The 8,313-nt window shown below is 43.5% G+C and overlaps 1 long non-coding RNA gene across 1 annotated transcript; it reads left to right on the top strand.

Annotated features, from left to right (window-relative positions):
• Window positions 1-458: 458 nt before the first annotated feature.
• On the top strand, window positions 459-3,279 carry LOC144170234 (uncharacterized). Its single transcript, XR_013322580.1, has 2 exons — window positions 459-694; window positions 3,034-3,279. It is a non-coding gene; the product is annotated as an uncharacterized LOC144170234 (long non-coding RNA).
• The last annotated feature ends 5,034 nt before the right edge of the window (window positions 3,280-8,313 follow it).

The raw sequence follows: 8,313 nt of genomic DNA, 5'->3' as shown, positions 1-8,313 counted from the left end.
GGGAGGATTTAGAACTTCTTAACACCATTTGTGAGATGGCGTTCCGTTCCTTATATACTACCACGTCCACAATAAACGCCCTATCTGAGGTAATCATCTCAAGCGGGCGGTCGCCATGTTAGTCTTCTGTTGTCTCCGTGCACCAGCACTTCAACCGTGGCCTAATGCTAATCAGAACGAGTGAGCAGGACGCGACGGTTGCACGCAGCTACAAAACCAATACCGTACGTATACCCGTATAGATGCTTCAACCAGCGCGATCACAGGCAGAGAGCGCGGCCGCGTTGTCTCAATCTGTTTATTTTGGCGATAGGTGTTGTCAAACTCTGCTGCTAACGAAGAGGCAGTTCTCGCCGTTGCAAACAATTGCAATGTTCATCTGCTTCGCTTGCTTGCGCATACATAGACGATTTAAATTCTCGTGCCAGCGCACCAACGCACCCGACTGCAGCGACTCAACTTGCCCTGGCGGCACGACTGGCTGCCCGGATGTAAACAACCTCTGTGTATCAACGCAGCGCGGCCGGTGACTCGGCGCGGCCGGAGCTTCAAGCCTCGCCTTGGGCCGTCGTTTTTTCGTATTTGTGAAGGACTAGTAGTGCCATTTGGTGGAAAGATTTTCATGTGCTCCTGTCACACGAGGAACAGCCGCAAACAGCATTTGGATACGGCGACAGGTGTGGACAGCTCGCTGGTAAGTGGTCTTTCATCAGTCGATGCGTTTGTCAAACGTTTGGATAGGGTTAACAGCGAAGTACCCGGGTACCCGTGCCGCTCACAGCTCGTACACGCACGGGCAAAGAAAAAAAGCGCACACTCGTATTATTTTACTTGTTTGGGGGTTTTGGGGTATGCGTTCGCATACTTTTGTAGGCCGGTTTGTAATAGGGCATTCGAGATAAAATCGTTTGTCGCGCGCGGCGTCGTTTCAAAGCAACGTGACGGTTACTTCGTGCTGGCGAAAATCAGCGCAGTCAGATGGAAGCGGGAAGGAAGGTAGAGAGATCGGGAAAGAGGGCGCTAATATATAAAAGAAAGCGTAATGCAAGACGAGAAATATAACACAACCCGCCTGCATTTCTCCGAACTTCAGGACAGAGCCGCACACGGGTACGTTGTCACAAGCTCGAGCGTACGACGTCTAAAAGTACCGTATATTTTTTTTTTTTTTTTCATTTTTCAACGTGACCTGAGCCACTTATCTTCTTATTACCGCGTATGCAGACCTGATTGTGTCCCTGTGTTTGAGCGCACAGCCATCCTTTTGCGACATAAGAACCAGCAAACGCGAGAAATTGTAGAAGCCAGCCACATCAGAAGAGCTGGTTCCGAATGTATCAGTCATCCCCTATCGCCCTCCTTAATCGAGAAGTCGCATATTTAGACGCACATTGAGCGCTATTTCGGTGCTTCTTCTGGGAATGCGTGTTGGGGGTGGGAGGGGGGTCTTCATCCATGTATGACGCGGTTATCTTTGCTGATTTTTCGCCTTTCGTACGCCTCAAAGTTCGTTTTGTGGTTTTGTTGTTACGGTTTTTTAGTATTTTCGGCTGAGTGCGCCGAGAACTGTGACGCATTGGGGGCGCGGCAATTGGGCGCTTGGGCATATAAAGCTTTGAATTGTGCAATAATAAACTAGTTGCGAGTGTGCGCTTGTGCCGTCTTCATGTGTTCTTGTCCTCGTTAATTTGCGCGCAGTTTATTTTTCGCAATGCATAATTACCAACTCGCAACCCTTTTACAGATCCTATACTCCGTAAAAATGAGTTGCCTGTCCTTTTAGGTACGGCAAAATCTCGCGCAGCGCATCATTCTGCCAGGGGGCCATATCCTAATGTCAATGCACACACTATGAAAGCAGCTTGCACTTAATGCGTCACATTGTCTGCTGATAAGCATTTTAGATTCGCCCCTCTCATCATCATTCACTTCGTGGAGATGGCGGGATTTTCTTTCATAGCTTGTTGTCACTGCAGTAATTAATAGCAGAATCAGTCCTACAAATCACAGAAACGGTTCGTTTCACGTTGAAAATAATCACAGTAACACACTTTGCACCACACGGAGGAACAATCGGTTGCAGTGATGAGGCATAAGGGTAACTTGTTGTTAAAGGGTCATTGAATAAAACCAGCAAGTTGATTTCAAACGGAAGTCGGACCTTCGCATAGCCATTTCAGCATTGATTTAGTGCCAAGATGCCTTAAGTGCTGAGAAATCGCTGTTCAACTGCTCATCAAACGTGACGCAAACACGACTGCAGTCGCTGTTTGCATCAGGATAAACCGGCAGCAAGTGAAGCAGCGGTGATTAATAGCAGTATACAAGCAACTGAATACAACATTACCACGTACCAAGCAGTTTGGTCAGTTCCGGTCAAATCGCTCATGCTTCCCCAAACTCCCCTGTCATTTGCCGTTCGAGACCACTAAGCAAAATGTTTCTCCATTGGACCTGTGATCAGTATTTACGCTTCACTGAAGAAAAACATTGGCCTTTTGAGGCCCCGGAAGTTTTGGCGTCGAACGATTTTCTCATGCGTAGCTCGCATGCTCCCTTGGAAAGCGGTACTGCCACCCCAAGTATGGACGAGTAGCACCATCCAGCGGCAGCCAAGAAAGAAGTTGTGCGCGTCAGGCCACTTAAGCCCTTCCGGTGAAAACGTGTTTTTGCTAGTTTCAACCTTATTTTAAAAAAATGCCAGGTGTAAGAGGGGTATAATAGTGTTCTCCGTGAGCTAATCTATCAACCTAGAGAGACTTGCATTTTAACTTCACTATCATTTAAAGTTGTGCTCGAGTATATTGTGCGGAAGTAATTAATATCTTTTTTATTGCTGCAAAAGCCACCATGGTTAATGTACTGGCACTTGGTTTTATGAAGCCTTTGCATTCCTAATTTAAGTACTGAATCTTCGCAGGGAACCTGGCATAACAATTTTATTACTGTACCGAATTATTAAGTTCATTTAACCATAGTGTCTGTTTTGAATTTTACATGTGGGGCATTTTTTTTTCTTTTTTGCTTTTTCAGGTAGATGTTCCTTTGACTCCCTGCCTGCATTCCGCGAACGGGGAAATTAGCCTCCGCATCGATGGCCAGAGTGTCTTGACTGCATCATCTTTACTGGGAGGACTGTGTAGTCTGTTTGCATCGTTCTGGGTTTTCAACATTCAATATCCCAAGAAGGCACACAGAGCTCTAACGTTTGTGGAATATGTCTTTTTCGACCTTGCGAGCACCAAACCACGTGTGAAGGATTTAGAACTAATTAACCTTTATCGCATCAATATCCCTCACCAATATTTTATTTGTTTTCAATCCTGTAATCATTGGATAGTAGTTTAAAGAATTTCGTATTATGTTTCTGACGTTTTCTTTTTTTTTACTGAACAGGGGATATTTGATGGGCCCTTCTGTATGCTGATAATACAGCTATCTTTTAGTGAAGCAATAATATTAACCAACTAATATAACTTGAAACAATTATCTAACTAATGTTGGCAACTGGTGCCAAATGAATCAACTAAAAATTATCGGAAAAACACGAATTACATGGCTGCTTCTTCTCACTCTGAAGAAGCTGTCGCGATACCACCCATTCTGTTCTATATCCTTGCAATTAACCCCTCACACTGGGTCACTTTTCTTGGCGCATTTGTGTCTTTATCAAAACGCACTGGTATTTTCCGCAGCATATTTCTTGTTCTTTATATTTTTCATTTATCCATAGCCATCTCGTTGCTGTCTGTCTCCTACATCATTTATCTCTTGTGCCTTTACCATCTACAAAATGCTCGTTACCTTTCAATATCAAATCGTTACAGAGCTCTCGCTCATTTCACCACCAATTGAAAACATTTTTTGTTGTTTTAAACCACTGCAACCATTTTTTTCACTTTGTGTACTGAGTACTGATGCGTACTGATAAGTACTCACGCGTTCTCAATCCTCTAGTATTATATAATGATGTCACTTACCATGCCGTTGTGTTTGTGCCTATATGTTTTTCGCGTATTTCCAGTTCTTGTAGTAATATTGTTTCTACAGTTTGTTCAACTAGCACACAGATCGCTCATTTCACCACCAACTGAAAATGTTTTGTTGTTGTAAACCACTGCAACCATTTTTTTCACTTTGTGTACTGAGCATACCTCGGCAAAGTTGGCGCGGCTCACTCAAACTCACTCACAATTTTTTTTTCGAATCACCACTCACTCAAACTCAGACTCAATGCTGAGCAGCACATCTGCGCTCACTCAAACTCAAACTCACATTGAGCTCAAAACTCAGAACTCACTCGGACTCAAAACTCAAAATGTACTCAGAACTCAAAATGTACTCAAACTCAAAATGTAATCAAAACTCGAAATGTACTCAAACTCAAAATGTACTCAAACTCAATTTGGACTCAAAACTCAAAATGTACTCAAAACTCAAAATGTACTCAAACTCAAAGTGTACTCAAACTCAAAATGGACTCAAAACTCAAAATGTACTCAAACTCAAAATGAACTCAAAACTCAAAATGGACTCAAAACTCAAAATGTACTCAAACTCAAAGTGAACTCAAACTCAAAATGGACTCAAAACTCAAAATGTACTCAAACTCAAAATGAACTCAAAACTCAAAATGGACTCAAAACTCAAAATGTACTCAAACCTCAAAATGTACTCAAACTCAAAATGTACTCAAAACTCAAAATGGACTCAAAACTGAAAATGTACTCAAAACTCAAAATGAACTCAGAACTCAAAATTGGCTGAGAACTCAAAATGAATTCAGAACTCACATGGCCTCACAGAGATTGAGACAGTCAGAGAGTGAGAGTGAGAGTTTGAGAGTGTGAGATTGAGTGTGAGTGGGAGTGTGAGTGGGAGTGTGAGTGAGTGTGTGAGTCAGAGTGGGAGTGTGAGTGAGAGTGAGAGTGAGAGTGTGAGTGAGAGTGAGAGTGAGAGTGTGAGTGAGTGAGAGTGTGAGTGAGAGTGTGAGTGGGAGTGTGAGAGTGAGTGTGAGAGTGAGTGTGAGAGTGAGTGTGAGTGTGAGTGAGTGTGAGTGTGAGTGAGAGTGGGAGTGTGAGTTGAGTGAGAGTGTGAGTGAGAGTGAGAATGAGAATGAGAGTGAGAGTGAGAGTGAGAATGAGAGTGAGAATGAGAATGAGAGTGAGAGTGAGAATGAGAGTGAGAGTGAGAGTGAGAGTGAAAGTGAGAGTGTGAGTGTGAGTGTGAGTGTGAGAGTGAGAGTGAGTGTGAGAGTGAGAGTGAGTGTGAGAGTGAGTGTGAGAGTGAGAGTGAGTGTGAGTGAGAGAGTGAGAGTGAGAGAGTGCGAGTGAGAGAGAGAGTGAGAGAGAGTGAGAGAGAGAGTGAGAGTGAGTGAGAGTGAGTGAGAGTGAGAGTGAGTGCGAGTGCGAGTGAGAGTGTGAGTGTGAGTGAGAGTGTGAGTGTGAGTGTGAGTGAGAGTGAGAGTGTGAGTGTGAGTGTGAGTGTGAGAGTGAGAGTGTGAGTGTGAGTGAGAGTGAGAGTGTGAGTGTGAGTGAGAGTGAGAGTGTGAGTGAGAGTGAGAGTGAGAGTGTGAGTGAGAGTGAGAGTGTGAGTGTGAGTGAGAGTGAGAGTGAGTGAGAGTGTGAGTGTGAGTGTGAGTGAGAGTGAGAGTGAGAGTGAGAGTGTGAGTGTGAGTGTGAGTGAGAGTGTGAGTGTGAGTGAGAGTGAGAGTGTGAGTGTGAGTGTGAGTGAGAGTGAGAGTGTGAGTGTGAGTGTGAGTGAGAGTGTGAGTGAGAGTGAGAGTGTGTACCTTTTCTGTATACCTTTTGCGATATCCTCATAATTATAACCAGAAAGCATTTTCATATTTGTCCCACGTGACCCCCTCGACGAGACCTTTAATTTGATACCCCACACACCCTAGCAGGGTCATATGGAATTCATACCAGTCAAACTAACCATGACTCATGACTGTAACCAGGACGCATTATTTAGGTGTCCGACATGATTCCCCTAACTGGAACCTTCAATTTGACGCCCCACATGCTTCAGCGGCCTCACCTTGAATTTAACCCCATCTATGACTCATAATGACCATGTCATGATTCGAACTACGAAGCCTTTTTTTTTATTTGTACCACGTGATTCCCCTCTTCAAGACCGTAAATTTGATACCCTACACTTCCTAGCGGGGTCACTTCCTTCCTTTTTGGGGTGGTCACTTCGAATTTTACCCCAATATAAGACTCGCCATGACAATCTAATGGTTATAACCAGGAAGCATTTTTGTATTTCTCCCACGTGATTCGGCTCATCAAGACCATTGATTTGATACCCATCACATCCTAGCGGAATCAATTTGAACGTTAAACCAATCAATGACTAACCATGACTATCTCATGATATAGCCCTACCACATTTTTGTCCCACGTGATTTTCCTTATCGGAACCTTCAATTTGATACCCCGGACACCCAGTGGCATCATTGTGAATTTTAACCTAATTTATGACCCATTTTGACTATGTCATGATAATAATCAGGAAGCACGTGATTACCCTCATCGAGACCTTTAATTTGATACGCCCTAGCGTCATGAACCTGAATTTTAACCGAATCTTTGATTTACCATGACTACGTCATGATATATCCATATCTCATGTTCGTCCCGAATGATTCCCCACATCGAGACCTTGAATTTGATTCCCCACATGCCCTCGCAGCATCATTTTGAATTTTAACCCAATCTATGACTCATTATGACTGCCTGATGACTACAATCAGGAAGCATTTTTTTATTTACCCCGCGTGATTCCGTTAATCCGGACCTTTCATTTGATACCTTACACGCCCTAGCCTCATCAGTTTCACTTTTCACCCAATCTAATGTGGTCATTATTCTGTCTTAAGGGGCGCTGCCCAGTCAATTCAGCTAATTCATTTGAAACAGTAGAAAGGACAGCCCCCGCCCCCATTTCCCCCCGGCTCTCACCTCTTCCTTTGTGACCGCTAGTATATCAAGCCGTTAACAGTAGCAGGCGAACAACCAGCACGCCAGCGCCGCCGTGTGCTTTCCCACCACCATTTCCCACGCTCTTAGTGGATCCGTCAGGAGGAAAAGTTAAGACAACCCTTTTTTATGACCTCACCAGTCAATTATCACTCACGCGCCCAGCCGCGAAAATTAGGAATACAGCAAGGGCTTATGGCCATAAAAATTCAACAAGAAACTAAAAAAAATCAGACACCACCTCCCTCCCAACCGATCATGCAGATCGCGATTGGTGCCATACCCGCAGGTAACTTGAATTCCGAGCCCACAGTGACGCATGAAACTTAACAGCCAACCATAGCTGCCTGCTAGGCTACTCATATGTACTCAAACTCCAAATGGACTTAAAACTCCTATTTACTCAGAACTCAAAATGTACTCAAAACTCAATATGTAATCAAACTCAAAATGTGCTCAAACTCAAAATGTACTCAGAACTCAAAATGGACTCAAACTCAAAATGTACTCAGAACTCAAAATGGACTCAAACTCAAAATGGACTCAAACTCAAAATGTACTCAGATCTCAAAATGAGCTCGAACTCAAATTGTACTCAGAACTCAAAATGAACTCAAACTCAAAATGGACTCAAACTCAAAATGTACTCAGAACTCAAAATGGACTCAAACTCAAAGTGTACTCAGAACTCAAAATGGACTCAAACTCAAAATGTACTCAGAACTCAAAATGGACTCAAACTCAAATTGTACTCAGAACTCAAAATGGACTCAAACTCAAAATGTACTCAGAACTCAAAATGGACTCAAACTCAAAATGTACTCAGAACTCAAAATGGACTCAAACTCAAAATGTACTCAGAACTCAAAATGGACTCAAACTCAATCGGACTCAAACTCAGTCGTGATCACTCGGCTCAAACTCACTCAAGCTCAAACTCACCATGCCACACTAGCCTCGCGCTCACTCAAACTCAAACTCACGCGTGAGTTTGAGTCCAAATGAGTCTGAGTGAGTGGACTCATGAGTGAGTTTGCCGACCTCTGGTACTGAGTGCTGATGCGTTCAGATAAGTTCTGATAAGTACTGACGCGTTCTCGATCCGCTATTATTATATAATGATTTCACTTACCATGTGGTTGTGTTTGCGCCTATCTTTGTTTTTCGCGTATTTCCAGTTCTTGTAGTAATATCAATTCTACGGTTTGTTCAACTAGCATTATATTGCTGTCTTCCATTCCTAACTGGCGTGTTTTTAGCAATTTACCATTTTTGCTTTCTTATAGGAGGTCGCCCTAAGTTTTTATTGCGGAGCCTCCTTGTG

Source organism: Haemaphysalis longicornis, unplaced genomic scaffold (assembly GCF_048455015.1).
Source record: "Haemaphysalis longicornis isolate Haplotype H1 unplaced genomic scaffold, Haemaphysalis longicornis Haplotype H1 scaffold_1, whole genome shotgun sequence".
Lineage (NCBI taxonomy): Eukaryota > Metazoa > Arthropoda > Arachnida > Ixodida > Ixodidae > Haemaphysalis > Haemaphysalis longicornis.
The sequence above is the reverse complement of the archived record's forward strand: the minus strand, read 5'-3'. Positions and strand labels throughout refer to the sequence as shown.